Source organism: Pinus tabuliformis, chromosome 6 (genome assembly GCF_031772625.1).
Source record: "Pinus tabuliformis cultivar Carrire ecotype Pingquan chromosome 6, CPIR1, whole genome shotgun sequence".
Taxonomy (NCBI): Eukaryota; Viridiplantae; Streptophyta; class Pinopsida; order Pinales; family Pinaceae; genus Pinus; species Pinus tabuliformis.
The window spans coordinates 2065565850-2065589865 of record NC_142292.1 but is presented as its reverse complement, the minus strand read 5'-3'; the positions used below and the strand labels follow the sequence as shown (position 1 = coordinate 2065589865).

The 24016-nt window shown below is 39.5% G+C and overlaps 1 protein-coding gene across 1 annotated transcript in view; it reads right to left on the bottom strand.

Annotated features, from left to right (window-relative positions):
- The window catches only part of LOC149267510 (LMBR1-like membrane protein), a 320754-nt gene that overhangs the window by 269021 nt on the left and 27717 nt on the right, over positions 1-24016 (bottom strand). The window lies entirely within an intron of this gene.

Sequence of the window (24016 nt, the reverse complement as noted above, 5' to 3'; positions counted from 1 at the left end):
TCACATCCCAACATAACCATTAAAAACTTTTCATAGACAAAAGATCACACAACTAAATTAAAAATTCCACAAGATGTGAGAAGTAGTATTTTTCTTTAGATAATAATGGCTATAATTTTTCTTAAGAAAAGGATGGGGATTGTGGCCATACCTGTTGGCATTATGATACATATGTTGTACTTGATGGCAACCCACTCATCTCAGATAATAAATTATAGTGTAGAGAAAAGTTCACGCACTTATATGCAGAGAAAAGTTCACGCACTTTTATGCAGAGAAAAGTTTTTTTTCATGTAGAGAAAAGTTCACGCACTTTTATGCAGAGAAAAGTTTATTTCATGTAGAGAAAAAGTTCACGCACTTTCATGCAAGGAAAAGCGCGTATATGTTGGAGAACTTACCTTTGGTCCATGGTAGTTAGTCCTTGGTATTTGAACCTATGAGGAAAAGCGCGTATATGTTGGAGCGCATATATGTTGGAGAACTTACCTTTGGTCCATGGTAGTTAGTCCTTGGTATTTGAACCTATGGTTTTGGACCATGGTACGCACTTTCATGCAAGGAAAAGCGCATATATGTTGGAGAACTTACCTTTGGTCCATGGTAGTTAGTCCTTGGTATTTGAACCTATGGTTTTCGACCATGGTACCTCGTCAAAAGTGTTGATCTCACGCAATTTCATGGTTGGTTCATGGTATTAGTCCGACAGTTTTTGATCCTATGGTTTTGGCCCGTGGTATTGCATCCAAAAGTGTTGATCTCACGTACTTTCATGGTTGGTTCATGGTATTAGTCCAACAGTTTTTTGATCCTATGGTTTTGGCCCGTGGTATTGTGAAAGGCCTAAGACTATAAAAGAGGAAGGAGATCATTTGGCAAAGCATCTTCTGAATTATCGAATATCTGATAAAGTGCTAGATCTGGAATACTGTGATTAGGTTTTGGTGCAGATCTGGATATGAATGAAGAAGGAACCTGAGCGTAAGGAGAAGGATAAGTTCTATTGATGGGTCAAAATCTTAAGGCTGGAATAGTGGTATCTCTATATGATTTTGATCTGTGATATGTGGCATACGCTTGATCTATAAATCTAATAATCTGGGTCTGAATTATAGATGCATGTTTTATTTTACACATGTTATGATCTGGGTATGTCTGATGTAACAACTGCAAAGTTATAAGGAAATATTTGCACATCTGTATGTGGGTTGGCTTTGGTGAAATCAGAGATTGATGATGCAAGTGTAGTTGATGGGTTTTTGATGTTCTTGGATCCAGTTTGAAAATTTATGAAAAGTGGTCCTTGAAAGAAAAGAAGTAGGGGGTTGTAGCTCCCTTCCAGGAGAGACTGGAAAACGAGAGAGAGTTGTAGCTCTCTGCGGGTTGCAGCCTGTGTACTGGTAAAGGACTGCACCAGTACAAAACCATTGTAAAAGGAGTTTCTAATTTGAAAGAAGATAGAGACATATTGCAGCAGGTGGTTTTCACCCACATTGGGTTTCCACCTTACATCTTGTGTTCTTTGGTGTGACTATCTGTTTTCTTTGTTCATGCTCATTATTTTATGGTACTGACATGCAAAAATAATTCAAAGAATAAATAAGGAAGATTTATTAAAAGAACTTGATAATACTGATTCACCCCCCCCCCCTCTCAGTATTATTTCCAACAATACCCAAACAGTCTGATACAAAAAAAGGGAGATATAATCCCCAGTCCTCTTGGCTTTCGAACCTCAAAACAAAGTGGAGTGGAAGGTGGACTCTTTGCTTTCCAAGCTTCTTGCATTAACTGAGACAGCAATCTAAATTGTTTGACAAATTGACTGCCTGGAAAGATACATTGAAAAAAATATCTAATTTTTAGCTAATCCTCACTGAGAGTAACCAAATTTGGCAAGCGATGTGTGAGCCCAACATATTGTTTCCTTCAATTTCTCTTTCCTATGCTTCTTTTATGGTTTTTCTACCTTCTCATAACCAGCAGGAAGTTGAGCATTTGCTTCAAAATGGCAATATATAAGGAAGTTCAAGAATAGGACAACTTTACACCCCTCCTTGCCTCTTCTTTCATCATCTGTCAGCTTTCTCCTTGCCTACCCTCCTCAGCATGAACTTCCTGGGATTCCACTTTTCCAATCCCCCAAGTTCATTTTCGAAGGTGAGGCGGGAGCCTTCCGCTAAAAGGCTAAATATGCTTACTCCACGCATTCCTTCCTGTCAACTATTTGCGTTGGTTGTTCATGAGATAGAAACAGCATTGTTGGCCCTTTTTCGTAATCTCTACCAAAATGCCCATACTCATGACAGATCTTGCACTTGAACAGGAGTTGTTTGTCATCCAACTCCTAAATATGACACCACCCATCCAAATTCAGTTTAATGGCTTCTGATAAGCCCTTTTCGAGGTCAACTTCAACACATTCATGCAGAAGTACTAAAACCCCTTTAGTACGACTATATCCAAAAACCCTCTAATGTTATTGTCAATGCCCTAGAAGGTTAGATTGTCCAAAAGATTAGCAAAAGGCACTAGAGTCAAACCCACACAATGACTGACTTGGTGAATGTCCTGCTAGAGATTAAAGTTGAGCATCCATCAATTTAGATCAGACCCTCGAGCGTTAAGAAAGTATGGGTCATTTCAAAAGATCAAATCTCTATCCTCCTCCAACTAGATCAAAGGCAATGTTGCCTAATCCACAGAAAAGAAAGTTGATTGACCCTTTGATTAGTGGGAGCCAGTATTCCTCTATCCATGTCAAGGAAAGTACAAAGGCACTCTAGAGCACCATCATTGTTCTCCCAGCAAAAGCTCCAATATTCAATAGCTCAGCCATTTTACCCATGAAATTTTTCAACAAAGTTTTCTCAATAAAGGGAAGAGTCTTACTCTTTGGAGACGTAGTGAATGTTACCTTCAGGACTTTCTGATAGTTTCTTCACATAATTGTCAATTGGATCTAGCCCAAGCAGTTGAGAGGACAACTATCATCCTCCCAACACAAGATCAACTCTTGCAAGTGATATGTTGAGCTCTCAATGAGTATATTGTTGCACTGGGTTTGAGCCCTAAAGAACCCGCTTTACCCTGGGTACCATCCTCAAAATGAGGGGGCGGGATCGATGGGTTTCCTCAAGATATGCATTTCAAGAAAAATACAAAAAACAAAAAAGATGACTCACAAAACATGATAAGGGCCAAGAATGTTGTTGCTTCTCTTCCAAAGCTTGCTATGAAAGCCATGGCAAAGAACACAATGTTTGGAGGAGAAATTTGCTAGAGCCAAAACCCTATCTATGAATGGAAGAGCCTCTCGTCATCGTTCAACAACTCTATTTCTCCTCATACATGGATATGAAAACAAATATCAAGAGAGAGATATCTACAAAAATTACATATCACTATATACAAAAATTACTAACATGAGTTCTGAATTTAAACTCTTGACATAAAATTACACTATAACATAAACAAAAATTAGCAAAATTACCAGAGGAAACGGACTCCAAAATCAATCATCTACACATAAAAGAAGAGCACAAGATAAGACAATTTTATTAATGTCCTACAAATTGTTGGGTATATGTTATATTCTTTACATGACTACTATCAAATGTTGTAAGTTGGACCAGGCACAGCAGGGGTATCACAAGGGGTCACAGAGAAGACGAAGCCCCCCCTTCCCCACTGCTGGGGGTGCATAAGGGCAGTCAAACCCCCCTACACTGTGGTTTGGGGGCAGCACCACAGAAAAACTTAGAACAAAAAGGGCAGTTTTTGTCGTTCATTATTGGAAATTTTCAGCAAATGATTTTCATTTTTAGACGTTTGTGGAACATGGTGGTTTAGCCCATGGTTTTGCAATTTCAGTTAAGCAACTACAATTGTATTCTAATCTAGGGTAAATGGATTGGAAATTTATGGATGCTGCGGGATATAGATATTGTGTTGTAATATTGTAAAGATGAATATATTGAAAACTTTCTAGTTTTTCTGGTTTTGGGTTTTTGGGGTAAAATCTCTTTGTTAATGTGTGTGTATGCCATTGCATCTTCTTTGTATTATTGAGAAACTATTTGCAGTAGTTAATTGTACAAGGTTATAACCTACATTTGGTATCAAAGCAGTTTTGGCTTTAAGGGGATGTGTTTGAGGCTAAGGAGTTTGGCTTGGACCTATCGTAGACCCTGTTACCAATGGAAAATCTGCGAAATCAATTCTTGTGGTGAAAGGAAATGGCAAGTTGTTCAAAGATAGAGATCAAAAAATTCAATGGGTGGAGTTTTGAGTTGTTTAAGTTCAAAATGGAAAATATGTTGGTAAAAAAAAAGGCAGATCGTTGTGGATCATGGTATTGCCCCAATAAAGATGTCGACAAAAGACCAGACCAAACTGGATTAAAAGGCAAATAGCACAATATAGTTGTGTCTCTCACATTCAGTATTATTGAATGCTTCAGGAGAAGCTACAACAAAGGCATTGTGGAACAAGTTAGGGACATCATATCAATCTAAGTCCCTGATGAACAAATTGGTCCTGCAAAAAACATTGTATAACCTGAGGATGAAAGATGAAGACTTGGTGATAGAGCATATGAACATCTTTAATATCATGGTAAGTCAGCGATTATTTGTTGATATTAAGACTTCAGATAAAGAAAAGTGTATCAATTTGTTGTGTCCTTCACAAGATAGCCTAGTTGTTGCCATAGGTATTAATGCAGCGATTTTAAGTTTCAATAAAATAGTCTCATCCTTGTTATCAAAGGAGGTGAGACTAAAAAAAAGTATGGAAAGTCAAAACATGAATGCCTTGTCTATAAGAGGACACTCCCAAAATAGAAATAAAAATAAGTTTTCAAGTAGAAGATCTAAATCTCCAAGAAAATTTGTAAAAGTATGTTCCAGATGTGGAAAAGAAGGGCATTACAAGAAATATTGTAGATCCAAAATTGTTGAGAAGGGGAAGAGATCTAATGATGCTCCTTCTACAAAAGCTAAAACCTCCACAGATGAAGGAGGGGATGTGCACTTGGCTTCTTCAAGTACACATATAAGTCATAAGGCATCATTGGTCAACTTGGGGCCATCCTTTCATGTGACTCCTCGCAGGGAGCAGTTTTGTGAGTATGAAAGATATAATGGTGGTGATGTTTTCCTAGGAAACGTCTAGACAACTTGAATTATAGGACAAGGAGAAGTCAAGTTGAAACTCACGGGTGGAAAGATCAAAACACTCTGTGTTGTTATGCACATTCCAAGGTTAGCCAAAAATGTGATTTATGTAAGCAAAATAAGCAGTGCAAGTGTAAAAACAGTGTTTGAAAGGAATACATGTAGGATGTGTTGAGAAATCTAGGGGCAGCTAGAGTAGATGATTTCTCTTAACTTGATAATTGTTTGTAATGTATCTTTATTTAACTTGATTAGCTTTCTTCTCTCACTTGATTAAGGATGTGTTGAGAAAACTAGGGGCAGCTAGAATAGATGATTTCTCTTAACTTGATAATTGTTTGTAATGTATCTTTACTTAATTAGCTTTCTTCTTTCACTTGATTATTATTAGTACTCCCTTCATCAAATAGCTACCAAACCATAAATAACAATAATAGAAAGGACACAAGATATAGGCGATCAGCCAAGGCCAAAATCTCTCCAACTAAAAGGAAAACCCACAAGAATTCTTCTCTTCTTATAGACCTTCAATTGACAAATTCCAAGACCTATGACCCTTAACCAAAACCTTCCAAGACCAAGTCAATGCTTTCCAGCAACTTCTACAATTTCGACTTCCCAGCAGATTCTTCTGCAACTTAGACCTACCTAGCAAATTCTTTTGCAACTTCAACCTGCCCAACAAATTTTTCCACAACTTCGACTTGCCCAGCAAATTCTTCCGCAAATTCGACCTACCCAACAAATCCTTCTGAAACTTCAACCCAGCAGTTTTCCAGCACTTCGACTCGCCCAGCAGCTCTTTAGAACTTCGACTTGCCCAACAAATGTAGAAAGAGAGAGACCCAAATTTTTGATCTTGTTTTTCTTCTGCTTCTTCGTCCTTTTTCCAATTTCTATCTTGAGGAGATCGAACTTGCTTGAGAGTGTGTTCAAATGAGGTCGAGTTCCTTCTTATTTATAGCTTTTGAGGAGTACGAATTAATATCTTTAGGTCGACTTGTCCCTTCATGTAGACCAACTTGATCTTTACACTAACGAGGTCTTGGAGGGTCTTTTGACTCAACTTTGTTTCAAATAAATTCTTTTTACAATATGTAACATGGCCAAATGGGTCTTTCATACATGACAATGACTTTATTCGACTTGCAGACTCAATGACAAGCCCTCGAAGCTCTCAATGGGAGCTTGAACTAAAAATAAATTTCCCTTCAACATGAAACCCATGCCTCAAGAATAACAATAACAAATTTATTTTTCTTTTTTCATTAAATACATAAAATCATCATTATATATGTCATTATGAAGACCGAACCCAGTTACATATTTCAACCCTCCCTCTTAACTAGGGAGGTATTCATAATTCATATCAGTGTTGATAATATCGATATCGACAAAATATCGGGGAGGGTCCAGAAAACATCTTATCGGAAACATCGGTGAAAATATCGGCAAATATCGGCAAGCATAAAAAATGCATAATATATTCATTTTTTTCAGATTTTTAAACATATAAAGCAATAACAACATGAACTAAACACATTGGCACATAAATATGAGGAAAGCAATGATATATATGATGTCAAACAAAAATGATACATCAAAGGCAATACCAAATCATGTTGATCCCTAATAATTGTCCAATTAAGGACTCAAATGTGGAGAACCAATATAAAATAACATCACATATATAAAAATATCTCATCATCATGTGTTATAAACTTATATGTAGCAAAACAAATAAAACTAGCAGCTATCTATCTGAGACCAATGCCCTCTTCCTAGCAACTATCTTTTTGTCTTGTTCAGCAATTGCTTCAAGAGCTTTTGTATAACCTCCGCACTAGAAACCATACAAGGCATTACATCTGCATCATGTGCATGGAGTCTAGCCAGATGGTATTTCAATCGCGTAACCCCTCCTAACATCTTGGTCCCACACAATTTGCATGATAGATATGCCCAATTTTCCCCACCAACAGGCTCCCCATACTCCCAAAATGGGTCCAAGGCTTTTGGCATATTTGAAATTTGTAATGAACTAATTCAAACCTAGGGCACAAAAAAAAAAACAAAAAATTGTCATTAAACCCCCCAACACAAAAAATAATAAGTAATAACCACCTCAATTAAAAAAAATTACTACATTATTTCCAATGTGAATGAAAAATGGCAATAAGAGGGTGCATAAGAAAGTTGAAAAAAAAATGAAGCTTGTTGTCCAAATATGGAGAAAACCCTTGCATTAGCTCATGGGCATTAAAATCATAGCAAATGGAAAAAAAACAAAGAAACAAGATGTTGGTACGCAAAGAGGCAAACAAGCATAACCCCAAATCTATGAAAAAATGATTAACATCGGGATTTTTAAGAACATACCTATTAATGGAAGAAATGAAGTTTGTCTCACTGTTCTTCAATCTTTGATCCACAGAAAAAATTTAGTTGGTGGTGATAATCGTTGTTTGATCCTCAATCCGTCCTTGACAACCACCACAAAAGTCTTCCCCTTCCTTCTCCAACACTCAGAAACATAAATGAGGAAAAAAAGGCAAATTTCCCTTTTTCTAGCCACGGCCTCGCCTGCCCGGCGATATTTTATATCGTCACGCGATATTTTGCCAAGATATTGGCAATATTTCAGCTCGCTAAAAATATCGTGATATTTTCGATATTCGGTGATATCTCACCGATATTATCATCACTGATTCATATAAGGTACTTAGACATTCTCAATCTGAAGAATTCTCATCAGAAGAGTCAGATTGGTAACCCATCTGTTTAGCATCATATCAACCAACATTATCACATAGCAAGGTCTTGACTAACAGCGCTATCTCTCCACAAGATAAGAGCACAATGCCGGCAAGACCAACGACTTATAGACACCTTCACCATTGTCTCTCAAAGGTAGATACCCTACCTGAGTGTTCACATAGTATGCCCTTCCAGGACTATGCTTATCTTCGATTCCCAGTCCTCAAAGAATATCGGTCCTCTTCGACTACTCTTATCTTGGATGCCCTATCTCATCCTCAAAGAGTATCATATGTCAGATGCTTACCCAATCCTCCATTTTTTCTTCCTAAAGTGAAGACAAAAATGATGTGTCTATCTCTCCCTCTCAACTAGGGAGGATATACCCATTCATATAAAGGAATGTACCAATTCCTAGAAAAGGAATGTACCCAGGCTCCCTCTTATCCAGGGACTTGTCCAAGCTCCCTCTTAACCAAGGACTTGTTGTTGATAGGTGGTTGTCATTGATGTCAACCCAAGTAGCACCAAGAGCTACCCCGATCTTCCATGGCAAATTTGACATGGCAATTCATGGAATCTTGTGTCAAGATCCTTCTAGATAGATTCTCCTCGATGAGATGTTTTCGTTGATATATGGTATGCCTCGTGGTTCCTCCTAGTTTGAGAGAAAATTGAGGTTGAAGTTGAAAACCTAGTTTTGTGGGCTAAAACCCCAAGGGGTAGAGACATGACACCTTATTCACCAACGGTTGTCAATATATGGCAGGGCTTCTCATCGTAATCTCACCATGTATAAGTTGAATAAATTCTAGAACCAAAAGCAATAAACCAATTATTGACTTCACAATCTAGGCAGGACCATATGCACTAAGCCAATCATTGATTTCAAAGTTCTATATTTCTAAGAAAGATCCTTAACACAATATTAAGGGTTAGTTATTATTATCAAATGAATTAACATTATTTTAAGGGATTATTCTTTTCTCCAACGGTATACTAAGAAACCCTTAATGGCTAGGAAAATCAAAAGGTCTCGGCATAATTAAGGTTGAAAATTCCAAAAGAGCTAGCAGTCATTTATTAACTTGTGCACAAGGCATGATTTATTTGAGTCTTAATCCTTAAAAAGCCCTCCTATTTCCAATGGTTATCTTTTAAAGGAACCCCCTCTCGGCTTATAAAAGGAAACTTCTCATACCTACCATAAGAGTGCTTAGACGAATAAGAAAAATTACTCTCTAAGATTTCGGCCACCATACAGGGCTATCAACGCAGATATCTGAAGCAGATTTGGTGTCGTCTCTTAAGATTGAAGGTGTGTTTCGGTCTTATTTGAGGCTCATTCTTGGCATCACAAGAACAACAAGGATCTTCTACATTGGAGACCCAAGCAGAGATAACCATGGCACAACCTTGACCTGGTTATCCGCTAAAATCCTGAAGAACAAAATCCTAAATTGCAGATCAGCAAAAAGGTTTTAGGTCATTTTAAGACTGTAAAAAAATTGTTTTGGTCTGGTAGGTCATTATCGTGAGGACTGTGTATGGCATTGTTTTTAGATCTTAGGTTCATGTACGTTAGGTTTGTTTAGGGTCTGTATTAGGATTAACTTGCACAGGTTATCAAGATGTGGAAGCAGCAAAGGTTTTGGGATCGTTTATGTCTGTCCTGAGCACTATTAAAGATCTCAGTGGCATCAAGCAAAGTCCAAGTAAGAATCGTTGTGCTCCTTTTATTGTTGCATTAAAATTGTCTAATAATCATCTGTTGCAGGTGGAAGATCAAGCTTCAGTACTTCAAGGCAAAGGTAAGTAAATTTTCTGGTAAGGGTTATTGGCATTTTCTTTTGGGTATTGGGATTCGCCTTGGGTATATCTCAAATTGCAGGTACAGATCTTCTCCAAGCACCCTCCAGCAGTGTGAGCACCTACAACAGTTCAGGACAGAACTGTGATCTCAAAGAGCAGCATGAAAGAGTGCTTCTTACAATGAAAGCAATACATAAGCACAAGGGATAAGCAGTGGACCAATGGAGATAGAGGCACAAGCAGTGAATCAGTGAAGCCGGAACAAAAGCATTACAGCAGTAGAACATCAGCAGCAACTGTGTAAGGACAGCATAAAAGGAACAAGCTACTACAGGTGGAAGAAGACTCAAGGGCATACAAGAACTTGAAGTGACAATTAATAACCATTCATCATCATCTCTTGAAGGCAGCCTTACAACAAAGACATTTCTTGGAGACAAAGCAGCCATCCTTGTCACATCATCAACAGTTGTCCCATGTATTAAGAAGCATTGTCAAGGCCAAGAGTCCAATCATTGTAACTGGGCCATTATCCCTAGTATGGGAGCCCATATTTTGTAAAGAGTCAAGTTGCCTAAGAGTTGTAAAAGGCATTGTTGGGGAGAGTCAGTCTTATTGTTAGTGTCTATCGGGATAAGGGTATGGTCCTAGTATTGTCTGTCAATTCATTATATAGCATTGTACGTGGATCATTGTTCCTAGTATGGGAATCCACATTTTTATTTTATTTTATTTTGACTTTATAGGGTGGTAGGGTGATGCTAGGCTGGTGCTAGGCTGGTGAATGAAGTCACCTTCAGGTTGGGGCCTGTAAACACTTTAGGCTGGTAGGGGGGTGCTAGGGTGAGTTGTGGCTCACTTGGGTGTTGGGGCATCCTTTCAGCGGACTGCTGATAAAACAAGGGCATTGGGGCATCCTTCCAATGGTCGCTGGAGAAGAATGTTTTTCTAAAGTTCTAGGAAGTCGTAGCTTTTTTTCAATTGGAGCTGAAGATTAAAGAACTTATTAGAAAAGTGTTCGGTGGTTTTCGACTCAGAGGGGGTTTTCCACCTAAAAATCTTGTGCCTACTATCTCTATTTTTGCATTGTTGTTTATTGCTCTTACTGAAATAACTGAAGATTAACTAATGCTCTGAAAAGATTAATAAAGTGCTAATTGGTAAGAAATGTTGATTCACTCCCCTCTCAGTATTTCCAACACTTGCTTCTAGCAGCTTTCTGCTCTAGGTGGAGATCATGGGACTATCAGCTACTTGTGAGGCTCCTTCCTTCAATGTCATGAAGTTCATCTTCAACATTATGGAGCCTTCATCTTTTCGTAGGGCATCGGCCATCCATCACTTTCCTTCACGAGCCACATCGGTCATGTCATCCTTCTCTTTGTCGGAAAGTGATCCTCTAATCCACATCTAGCTTTTTCCTCATACAGCTACCTCTTTCAAGTCGTGTTTCCTCTAGGATTTTTCATTCGGCCACATGAGTGCTTAGTTGTAGGTGACATCTACAACCTTCCTTCGGTAGCCTTGTATCAACACATCCAGATGTTGTTCAAAAATGAAACAAAAAACATCAAATCACAGTTACCTTTTGTGATGGCATTTCTGAAGAAATTTCAACCCTCACTCCGGTTATCAGTTTTCCTTATCACTTCCATGCATTTAATTTTAAATCCAAGCATGATAAAAAAATTAAAATCTGGAAATGACAATAATTTTCTGAAAACACAAATTTAGAGATTTCACAACTGCTGAAATTGCAGAAAATAAAACACAGCAAAATTATGACAACCACACACAGAAAATAACACAATGATTTTTTGTCAATGTGACCCTAGAAAACCCCCCTACAACTCTTGGGAAAACCAGTTTGAGAGCTCTTTTTTATTTCTGAAAATGTTTTTACAGAGACACCGAAATACACAATAAAATTCCAGCAACCACAGATTACAACTTATCTCGATTTCCATGCTTGAACTCCACCTCGAAAATCGTGCCAATCAATGAATAGCCAAAACAAAAAAATTTACAGCAATAAAACAGCATTAAATGTTGTATGGCCAGCCTTGAAAAATGTACCCAAAACTTGTTCTCTCTTCCTCGATTTTTGTGTCTTTCTTCTGTTGTACGATATTTACTTTGGATGCGTGCCAATAAATGTTTCTACCCAGATTTGCTCCTTTCCACTTCCTCATTGCTCAAAAATTTTCTCCTTGCTCTCTCTTCTCTTTCTCTCAAATGCTCATGAAAAAATGAATTGATTTTTTCCTCCTCTTCTCTCTTTATTATCTAAATGACCTTTTGGTTTACCCTAAGATCTAATGGCTGAAATTCATTTAGATCTAAGGATGAAAATAAATGTGCATTTAATTCTCACTTTCTATTTTTTAACTCACCCACTTAAATAAAGACCCACTTAGCCTTTTATTTCCAGTCACTTTTTCACTTTCTAATTCTTCATTCACTTTAATGAAATCACCTTTTAAATTAGAATGTAACTTTACTACTTATAAAGTCACTTTTAAATTAAAGTGTAACTTTAACACTTATAAAGTCACTTTTAAATTAAATTGACTTAAACACTTACAAAGTTACTTTAGGAGAAAAGTAAAAAATAAATTTAGACACTTTTCCCTAGGCCAAAGGTCAAAGCCTTAGGGAACCACTTGTCCTCTGGTACACAAATTTTAACACTCCCTATTACCGAGGAAAGTGTTCCTCACCACTCCCATCTTGTCTCTGAAGTATACATGCTTGCCCCGTGGTAAGGCTTTGGTGAAAATGTCTGCTACCCAGCATATATAATATAGCCGATATTCGAAAATATCGCAATATTTTCGGGGAGACGAGACATCGTCGAGGAAATATTGCGATATTTTGTCTCCCAGAAAATATAGCGATATTTCCAAAATATCGGCGATATCTTGGGGAAATAACGCGCTACGACCTAAAATATCGCCAGGAGACAACAAAAAATGCCGCCACGGCTAGAAAAGTCCAATTTTGTTTTTTTCCAATCATTTTCATTTATGATTGCTGGAGAAGCAAGGGGAGAGCTATGTGCTTGCTGCCAAGAAGGGTTTGAGTGTTGAATATCCATTATCGCCACCAACAGCGAAGATTTTGTTGATCTAAGCTTGAAGAATAGTGAGACAATTTCATTTCTTCCATTAACAAGTATGTTCAAATAAACCCCTATGTTTATGAATTTTTTTATAGTTTTAGGATTATACTTGCCTATTTGCCTACAATCATTTTGCTTGTTTTTTTTCCATATGCTATGATTTTCATGCCCATGAGCAAATGCAAGGTTTTTCTCCATATTTGGAGAGCAAACTCCATTTTTTTTTAAATTTCAAATACACCCTCTTATTGTCATTTATGGTTTTTCATTGAATTCACATTGCAAATAATGTAGCAAAGGATTATTTTGTAAAATGATGTAGTTATTACTTATTAATTCCAATTTTTTTTGGGTGCCCTAGGTTTGAGTTAGCTCACTACAAAATTCAAATATGCCAAAAGCCTTGGACCCATTCTAGGAGTATGGGGAGCCTGATGGTGGGACAAATCGAGCATATCTTACATGCAAATTGTGTGGGACCAAGATGACAGGAGGGGTTACACGATTGAAATACCATCTGGCTAGACTCACTGGACATGATGTTGGGATTTGTACAGTTTCTAGTCCAAAGCTTATACAAAAAGCTCTTAAGGCAATTGATGAAAAAGACAGAAAGAAACAAGGCTGAACGTGCAGGTAGATCTTTCGGGATATCTTCTCCTGATTTTGATGTTGAGGGTAGTGGGAGGGGCTCCACAGCATTACCTACTACTGCTAGTGCGAGGTCATCATTTTTTGTTCCACGAATAGGACATGGATCACAACCTGGCATAAATCACTTGTTAAAAAAAAGGAGAAGCAAGAAGCAGATAGAGTCATGGGGAGGTGTCTATTCTAGAGCAACTTACCTCTCAGCATCACCAAAACCAACATTTTGGCAGCCAATGTGTGATGCTATTGCTATTATGGGCCCAGGGTACAAAAGTGCTACATATGAGGAGTTGCGGGGGCCAATTCTTCATGCAGAAAAGCAAGACATCAACTCTAGATTGGCGGAGTTGAAAAAAACATGGGAAGTTACTGGATGCACAGTGATGTCTGATGGTTGGACCGATAGGAAGGGTAGGACCCTTCTAAATTTCTTGGTACATTGTCCTAAAGGTACCATGTTTATTAAATCGGTGGATGCATCAGAACATATCAAAGATGTAGCAACGATATGTGAGTTGTTAGATGGGTTCATTCGAGAGATTGGTGTGCAGAATGTGTTGCAAGTCATAGCAGACAATGCAGCTAATTATGTGTCTGCCGACAAGATGCTTATGGAGAGGCATCGCACATTGTTTTGGACTCTATGTGCAGCACATTGTCTCGATTTGTTGCTTGAGGATATGGGGAAACTCTCCTTCATCAAGGAGGTGGTTGATATGGCTAGGAGCGTCCCCAAGTTTATTTATAACCATGCTTTTGTTCTTAGCCTCATGAGGAAGTTCACTAGAAACAAGGAGTTGCGGCGTCCTGCAATCGCACGTTTTGCCACAAACTTTATTACTCTTTAGTCTTTGCTTCGATGTCAGTTCGAGTTGAAGCAAATGTTTGTGTTTGATGACTAGCGAAATTATAGATACAGCAGGAGGCAAGACGGGAAAGCCATTGCAAAAATCGTATACTCTGAGACGTTTTGGCATGGAGTAGAAGAAGCATGCTCAGTTAGTGAACCTATAGTAAAGGTTCTCAGATTGGTAGATGGGGAGAAGCCTGCAATGGCTTATTTGTATGAGGCCATTCGTTCTTATTATGCAGACAAGGGTTCTGTTGCCCTTGATAAGCATATGATGTTATGGGATGTGATTGATAGTCGATGGATAGGGATGCTTCATCAACCCATTTATGCAACAGCACTCTTCCTCATCCCTGCATTTTCATACAAATGCGGCTTTGATTTTGATGGCGAGGTGATGGAAGGGCTCCATTCCTGTATTCATAGGATGGTACCTGATCCTGAGCTTCATAGCAAAATCAAAAACGAGATACAGTTTTATCGGGATTGTGTTGCCCTATTTGGCTTTGATGATGCTATTAGGAAAAGGACCCTCTTCATGCCACGTAAGTGACAAGTCATCACACATTAGAAATTAGAATTTTCAATTTAGAATTTCCTTACTTATAATTCTATTTTTTTTAATTCAATTATGTAACTTTTATTTGAAAGTTTAATTTTGTTTTAAGTTTTTGAATTTTTTATTTCTTTATTTTGTTGTAGATATTTGGTGGCGAAGCCTATGGTGGAAGGTCACCAAATTTGCAGAAATTGGCCATAAGAATCTTGAGTCAAACATGTAGCTCTTCAGGGTGTGAGCGCAATTGGAGTGTATTTGAAAAAATACACACAAAAAAGCGCAATAGGTATAACTTTGAGCTCCAGCCTTCTGTTGAGCAATTACACTTATTGTAATTTTTAATTTATGACCTTCAAGTGTCAAGAGTCAAGAGTCAAGACTCATTAATTTTTTTGACACTCTTACAAGTTGGAGTTCGCACGCCTCAATGATTTAGTGTATGTGCATTACAACATCCGACTTCGAGTGAGGCAAATAGAAGCACCAATGGATCCAGTTGCCATTTCCTTAGGCAATATTGATGTATTGTCTCAGTGGAGGGTGGAATCTAAGGAGCCCATCTTGGAGGAGTCACCTTCATGGTTAGAACCAGATGATCCATTAGAACAGAGGCAGCAAGAGGAGGAGAACTCGAAGGAGGAGCAGGAGGAGGACACTGCGGGAGCATCAGCATCAACACCATCTGCTATAGGTATAGGAGAGCACAGCTCCATACCTAGCACTCATTATTTGACATTAGGTGCAGAGGCAGGGCCAAGGCCTTCTACTACTAGGGGCAGGCCTGGCAAACAACCCATCATGTTTTCCCGTAAAAGGGGGAGAGGGCAGTGATTTCAGATAGATAGCTACTAGTTTTATTTGTTATGCTACATATAACTCATGATGATGAGATACTTTTATATATGTGATGTTATTTTGTATTGGTTCTCCACATTTGAGTCCTTGAATGGACAATTATCAAGAATCAGAAGGATTTGGTATCGCCTTTGATGTATCATTTCTATTTGACATCATATATATCAGTGCCTTCTTCATATTTATGTGCCAATGTGTTTATTTCATGTTGTTATTGCTTTATATGTTTAAAAATCTGAAGAAAAAAAATGAATATATTATGCATTTTTTATGCTTGCCGATATTTGTCGTTATTTTTGCCAATATTGCCGATAAGATGTTTTCTGGACCCTCGTCGATACTTTGTCGATATCGCTATTTTCAACACTGCTGCTACCTACTCATTTGTGGAAATGTACTCAAGCTTCACAGCTCCCTTTTGGACATAGTCTCTAATGAAGTGATACTTGATCTCAATATGCTTTGACCTATCATGAAAAACTAGATTCTCGTGAGTTTTATGCAACTCTAATTATCACAGTAATTTACTGAAGGTCTCAATGCCTAACCAAATAGACTAAACAACACCTTGCGAAGCCATATGGTCTCACAACTAGCCAAACTAGCAACCATATACTCTGCCTCAGCTGAGCTCAATGCAACTCACTGTTGTTTCCTGCTGGTCCACGACACAACTGCCGAAGCCAACCCAAAACAACACCTGGAAGTACTCTTCCTATCTGAAGCACAACCTGCCCAATCTGAATCCGTGTACCCTGCCAGTCTCACTCCATCACCCTATCTATAATCCAGACCAAAATCCACAGTCCCCTGCAAGTAACGAAGAATGTGTTTTGCAGCCACCCAGTGCACTCTCCTAGGCTCACACATGAACTGACTCAGTGTTAACTGCAAAACATATATCTGGTCGAGTGTTGACCAAATACATCAAACAACCAATCAACTATCTGTATAGAGTAGGATCCACCAACTCGGAATCAGAAGCGTGAAGCTTCTTCCAATGAGTGATCATAGGTGTAGACATGGGTTTGCAGTCCTACATGTGAAATCTGCTAAGAATATCCACAATGTACTTCACTTGTCCCAGGAAGAAATGCCCCTCCTCCTGCCACACCTCCAATCCCAGAAAATAATGCATCAAACTGATATCCTTCATCTCAAACTCTGAAGCAAGATCTCTCTTGCAGCCCTCAATGAGTCTCTCTGCACCAGCGATGATTAAGTCATCAACATACAACACCAGAATGAGAGGCTCCTCACCCACCACAATGAAGTATAGGTTCGGATCAGCCTCACTCTTTGTGAAACCCAACTGCTGCAAGTATGTATCAATCCTCTAGTACCAAGCTCTAGGAGATTGCTTCAAGCCATAGATTGCCTTTTTCAATCTGCATACATGGGACTCCTTCCCATGCACCTCAAAGCCCTGCGGCTGCTCAATATAAACCTCCTCCTGAATGAAGCCATTGAGAAATGCAATCTTCACATCTATCCGGTGGATCTTCCAACCCATCTCTGCTGCAATCGATATAATGGAGAGAATAGATGTATACCAAGCGACGGGAGTGAAGGTCTCCTCATAGTCAACTCCCTCTACTTGTGAGAACCCTCTCGCCACAAATTGAGCCTTGAACTTCTTGATGCTACGATCTGTAGCATGCTTTATCTTGTAGAGCCATCTAGAAGTAACAACTGATTTACCTTCAGGCCTCAGCACTACCTGCCAAACATCGTTCTTCATAATAGAAGAATACTCCTCCATCATGGCCTCTCTTCAGACCTGCTCATTGGTTGCCTCCTCATAACTAGAAGGCTCGGAGTCAACAACGCTTGTTACCAATGCCATGTAACTATAGAACCGCTCAAGTGGCTTACTCTCTCTAACCTGTCTCTTTGGCCCAACAACTGATGTGGCCTCGCACAAGGTATCTTGAAGCCACTTGGGCTTCCTCTTCCCTAAGCGTGCTTCTCCCACCGGAGTGAAAGAATCCTCATCATCATCAGAAGCCTGAACTCCTGAAGGCCTGTCAACTGACCTCATGCCTGGACCTGTGCCTGTAGATGTTGAAGTACCGTGCGAACTATCCATTAGTGGACTACCCTGTGAACTGCTTTGCGGACTGCCCTGCATGTTGCCCAAAGAACCACCCACCTGACTCTGAGAGCCACTGCTCACTGATGGACCTGACACTATAATCGATGTACCTCCTGATCCCTGACCACTGGATCCCTGTGACTAACTCAGCTGCTCCTGAGGATTCGGTGACTTTGGATACTCTAACTCCCGTGACCTCCTGAAAGCTCTCTCCTCCTTGAACTTCACATCTCGCCTGACAACCACTTTCCTCTGCACAGGAATATAAATCCGATAAGCTTTCGAGGTTTCGCTATAACCCACAAAGATGCCCTTGTCTGCAGTGGGCTCTAGCTTGGTCTTGTTCTCCTTGGGGACATAGGAATATGTAAGGCACCCAAAGATACGAAAGTGCCCAACATCAGGCTTCTTCCCAGAAAAAGCCTCCTCTGGAGTCACATTCCCCAAGGCACGATGTGGACTCCTGTTCTACAAGTACATAGTAGTTTTGCAGGCCTCTGCCCACAAAAATAAAGGTAACCCTTGATCATGAAGCATGGCTTTGGTAGCCCCTGCAATGGATCTATTCTTCCTCTCTGCAAGCCCATTCTGCTAGGGATAGTAAGGAACTGTGAACTCCCTCCTAATGCCTGCCTCAGCACAAAAATCAACAAACTCACCAAGGGTATACTCCCCTCCATTTTCCGACCTGAGGACCTTGATCTTCCTACCTATTTGGGTCTCCACAAGAGCTTTGAATTCTTGAAACTGCTTGAAGACCTCACTCTTGGTCTTCAAGAAATAAATCCAGGTCTTCCTGGAGTGGTCATCAATGAATAAAACATAGTACTCATGGCCACTCAAGGATACATGAGACATCCAACCACTCACATCGGTATGAATCAAGTCAAGGATCCCGATCGCTCTGATGTCACTACTGGGAAAAGGGGATCTGGCAAACTTCCCCATAGCACATCCTCTGCATAAATCAAGGTGATCATAACTGAAATCTTGCACACCAGTGGTGATCTCCCACAATGTACTCAAGACCCCACAATACATATGCCCCATCCTGCAGTGCCAAATCTCACACAACTCTGAACTGTTAGATCTATTGTCGGTCCTGTCTCGGGTGCAGCTACTCAATGCCATCAGGGGCTGGAATGAGAACTTGTACACCTTGGCATGGCGCACACCAATCTCTTTAGTTGAAGAAGCTGGAGTTCCCCTAGGATATATAAGCACCTACCCTCTCATGAACAACAACAAATCATACCCTCTATCCTCAAGTGTTGAGACGAATATCAGTTTCTTCTTCATTCCAGGCACACATAGAACATTTGACACTTTTAAGGGAGGTTTGGGTCCCCTATCAAATGTCAATGTCCCCACACCGACTGCTCTAACAATGCTGTCATCACCAAGTACTACCTCCATATCAGTATCACCCTTTGAAAGCTCTGAGAAGTACTCTCTGACTCCTATCATGTGGCAGGAAGCGCCATTATCAACATACCAAATGCTATAAGATGCTCTACTAGTAGCGGGGAATGCACACTCCCTCTGAACCTGTATGGCAGGTGATCCTGCACCAGTGGCCTCACAAGATATGAACCCAAACTCCCGATCAAATCTCTCTAAAAAGCTCTCTATTTCTGCAGAAGCTTCCATGGGTTTGTCTTTCCCTTTCTTGTTCTTCTTCTCCGGACACACAACAGCATAGTGTCCCAACTTTTGACAATTCCAACATTTGACTTTGGAATAGTCCTTCTCCTTGTTCTGTTGCTTGCTTTTACCTTTGCTTTTGCCTCCAGTGTTGGAAGCTTGCTTCTTTGCTCTGCCCTTCTTGCCTCTTGCTAACAATGCCACATTGTCATCCTCCTCCACCTGTTTGGCTGCCAACTCATCTCTCACTCAAGTGATCTTTGTGAGGTATGTTGTAGCACTGTTAGTCTTAGCCATTTTAATGGCCTTCAGTTTCCCCTTTAGGACCATTTTTCTGTTTTCATTTGAACTCTGGTAAAGATTGGTCAAAGCTGTCCACATCTCATGTGCATAAGCCTTTCCTCTCACATGAGGAATGACATGATCTTTGATTCCTTCCAGAATCAATTTTTTGCCTTAGCATTCTTTTTGTTAAACTCTGCCAACTGTACAGGGTTCTGTGTGGTATTTACCATAATGCCCCAAACTTCTGCTTCCTCAAAGATGCTTTGGATTCTCTCCTTCCATGCACTGTAGTTGTTCTACCCATCCAACCTATCTTCAACTCTCAAACCCAAAGACATGTTTCACTGTCCTACCAAACTGAAATTTTCAAATCTGCGGTAAAGGTTTCTATTTTGTGTGTAAAAATCAGCTTGCTGTAAATTTCACTTTGTTGTCCCAAACTGCACTTTTCAGCCAACCAAGCTCTGATACCATGAAGAAATTTCAACCCCCACTCCGGTTATCAGTTTTCCTTATCACTCCATGCATTTAGTTTTAAATCCAAGCTTCATAAAAAAATTTAAAATTTGGAAATGACATTAATTTTCTGAAAACACAAATTTAGAGATTTCGCAACCACTGAAATTGCATAAATAAAACACAGCAAAATTATGACAGTCACACACAGAAAATAACACAGTGATTTTTGGTCAATGTGACCCTGGAAAACCCCCTACAACTCTTGGGGAAAACCAGCTTGAGAGCTCTTTTTTATTTCTGAAAATGCTTTTACAGAGAAACTGAAATACACAGTAAAAATTCCAGCAACCACCAAATTAGAACTTATCTTGATTTTCGTGCTTAAACTCCACCTCGAAAATCGTGCCAATCAACAAACATCCAAAACAGAAATTTTTACAGCATTAAATGTTGTACGGTCAGCGTCGAAAAATGTGCCCAGAACTTGTTGTCCCTCTTCCTCAATTTCTGTGCCTTTCTCCTGCTGTACGGTTTTTCCTAGGGATGCGTGCCAATAAATGTTGTTGCCCAGAATTTGTTGTCCCTCTTCCTCGATTTCTGTGCCTTTCTCTTGTTGTATGGTTTTTCCTTGGGATGCGTGCCAATAAATGTTGCTGCCCAGATTTGCTGAAATGTCTTGTTGCTCCTCTTCTTCACTTCCTCACTACTCAAAAATTTTCTCCTTCCTCTCTCTTCTCTTTCTCTCAAATGCTCATGAAAGAATGAATTGATCTTTTCCTCTTCTCTTCGCCTTTTATTCTCTAAATGACCTTTTGGGTTACCCTAAGAAATTGAAACTAGTACCTTCAAATACATTCACCAAACATACTGAGTATTCTAAACTAGATTGCACAGCGGAAAATAAAATTTGAAGACAACACAATGACACCAGAGATACGCAAGAAACCCCAACTGGGGAAAACATGCAATGTGTTTGTTCTTTATTTCTTCTTTACAAATTGCTCTATTCAGAAAAATTACAATATTGAGGGAGAAACTTCCCTTTCACTCAGCAACCTCTAAAAAACCATCAGCGCCCAAACTAGATTGCACCTTGCCTTCTTGGTCTTCTCTCCCTACGCCCAACCCTCTCTGCTTGAGCGCTAAATGGAATCCGTATGGCCCTCCTGCACTGAGAAACTCGACCTGGTTGAAGGTGACTGCTGGCTGGAAAATCTGAGAGTTGAATGCAAACCCCAACTGGGGAAAACATGCAATGTGTTTGTTCTTTATTTCTTCTTTAGAAATTGCTCTATTCAGAAAAATTACAATATTGAGGGAGAAACTTCCCTTTCACTCAGCAACCTCTAAAAAACCCTCAGCGCCCAAACTAGATTGCACCTTGCCTTCTTGGTCTTCTCTCCCTACGCCCAACCCTCTCTGCTTGACCGCTAAATGGAATCCGTATGGCCCTCCTGCACTGAGAAACTCGACCTGGTTGAAGGTGACTGCTGGCTGGAAACTCTGAGAGTTGAATGCCTCTTTTCCTTGCCCTCTCTGCACTGGTTTGACTACCCTAATCATTGAACACACTGGGGCTGCAAATGTTGAGAAGAACACACACAATTCTGCGCAAAATCGATCTTTCCACCAGTTGCCTTATCTCCCCTTTATAACTCGACCTAAGCCCCACCTAGCACTCCCAAATGCTAAGAATAATTTAAAACATAAGGCTGAGATCAAATTATAATTTGACTTTGGAAAAATAATATTTTCCTAAGTCAATACATAGGAAATAAATAAATCTATGATAGTGGAAATATGTGGGTCCCTCTGCTAGTCTAGGCATCATAGACTAGACAGAACCCTTACTCTCTAACTCCATTCAATACTATTCAAGAAGCTAATAGGTTCCTTGATGTATCTTGTTAACACTAGGCCACGTATATGTTTTGTTGTGAACAGACTCAGCCAGTTCATGGTGGAGCTGAGATAGGTTCATTGGGTGGCAGCAAAGCATGTGCTTAGGTACCTGCAAAGAACAATAGACTTTGGATTGAGATATATCAGATTTGGAGGAGTGGAGTTGCAGGGTTACACAGATTCCGATTGCGTGGGGAGTGTTGTGGCCAAAAAAATCCACATATAGATGTTTCTTTAGCTTGAGATCAGCCATGATCTTGTGGTACAGTAGTCAATGGCACTTAGCTCAGCAAAGGCAAAGTACATGCCAGCAAGTTGTTGAGAAATCTAGGGCAAAGCAATTAGGTGATTTCTCTATGATACATAATTGTTTGTCAATGCTTTTTACTTCTTAGATTAGGATCTTTTACTTAAGTTGTTATAGTGTTCTTCTTCATCAAACAGTTACCAATGCATAAACCATAAAGAAACAAGAGACACACAATGTAGGCTATCAGCCAAGGCCAAAACCTCTCCCAATTGAGAGGAAAACCCAAACAAATTCTTCTTCTTATAGAAACTTCAATTGACGAACACCAAGACCATGACCTAGACCCTTGACAAAATGACCTCTCCAAGACCAAGTCACAAAATCCTTCTTCGCTGCTTCTCCTTCTTTTACAAGTCAACGCAAGTCAAACTTCTTCCTTTACTGCACTTCTTGGCTACCCTGAAACTTTAGCCTCTTTTCCATAGATCTGCAATTCGTATTACTGCAATTTCTCACATGTGAGGAAATTAGAGGCGTTTCCTTTCTTCACTATACTTGGAGACTTCTCTAGATGAACTCGGCTAATAATAGAACTGATTTGGAGACCATTTAGATGAACCTCTCTTGGACTATTATGATGTTGTTGTAGAAACCCTAGCTTTGTTGCCACATGTGTGAGGTTACAAGCCCGAGAACAGTGACAAATAATTCGATCTTTCCTTCCTTCTTAATGTTGGTTATATGGTTATCTTCCTTCACCTTACTCGCACTTCTTCTTGCTTCAGATTGACCGAAATTGTGTGTCTCCAAATGAAGGTCGAGCTGCCTATATATAGTAGTCAGTGCATCCAAAATAAGCTGACTTGAACAAGTGCCTAGGCCGACATGCCTTTCTAGAAACATCTTAAGGCCGACTTCAAGGTGACTTTGTGACAAGGTCTTGGAGGGTTTATGACACAAATAAATTTCCTTTTGCAATGTGTAACATGCCCAAATGGGTCTTCAAACTTTGACATTGACTCAATAGACTTTATGACTTGATGACAAAAACCTAAGGGCTCACAATGGGAGCCATAACTAAAAATAAAATTCCTTTCTCATGAAACCCATGAGACAAGCATTACAATAATAATTTTATTTTTCTTCTTTACATCAATTACATAAAATCACAATTACACGTCATTGTGAAGACTGAACCTAGTTATACTTTTCAACACCCCCTCTTAACTATGGAGGTATTCATAATTCATACAAGGTACTTGGACATTCTCAATCTGAAGAATTCTCATTAGAAGAGTCGGATTGGTAACCCATCTGTTTAGCATTGTATCAACCAGCATTGTCACATAGCAAGGCCTTGATTAACAGCGTTATCTCTCCACAAGATCTAAGCTCAATGTTGGCGACACCAATGATGTATAGACAACCTCATCATTGTCTCTATCGGAACATACCCCATCCGAGTTCTCAGGGTTTGTTCCACCAGGACTATTCTTATCCTGGATTCTCAGTCCTCAAGGAATATCAGTCCTCTACAACTACTTTTATCTTAGATGCCCTAACTCATCCTCAAAGAGCATTAGATGCCAAATGTTTATG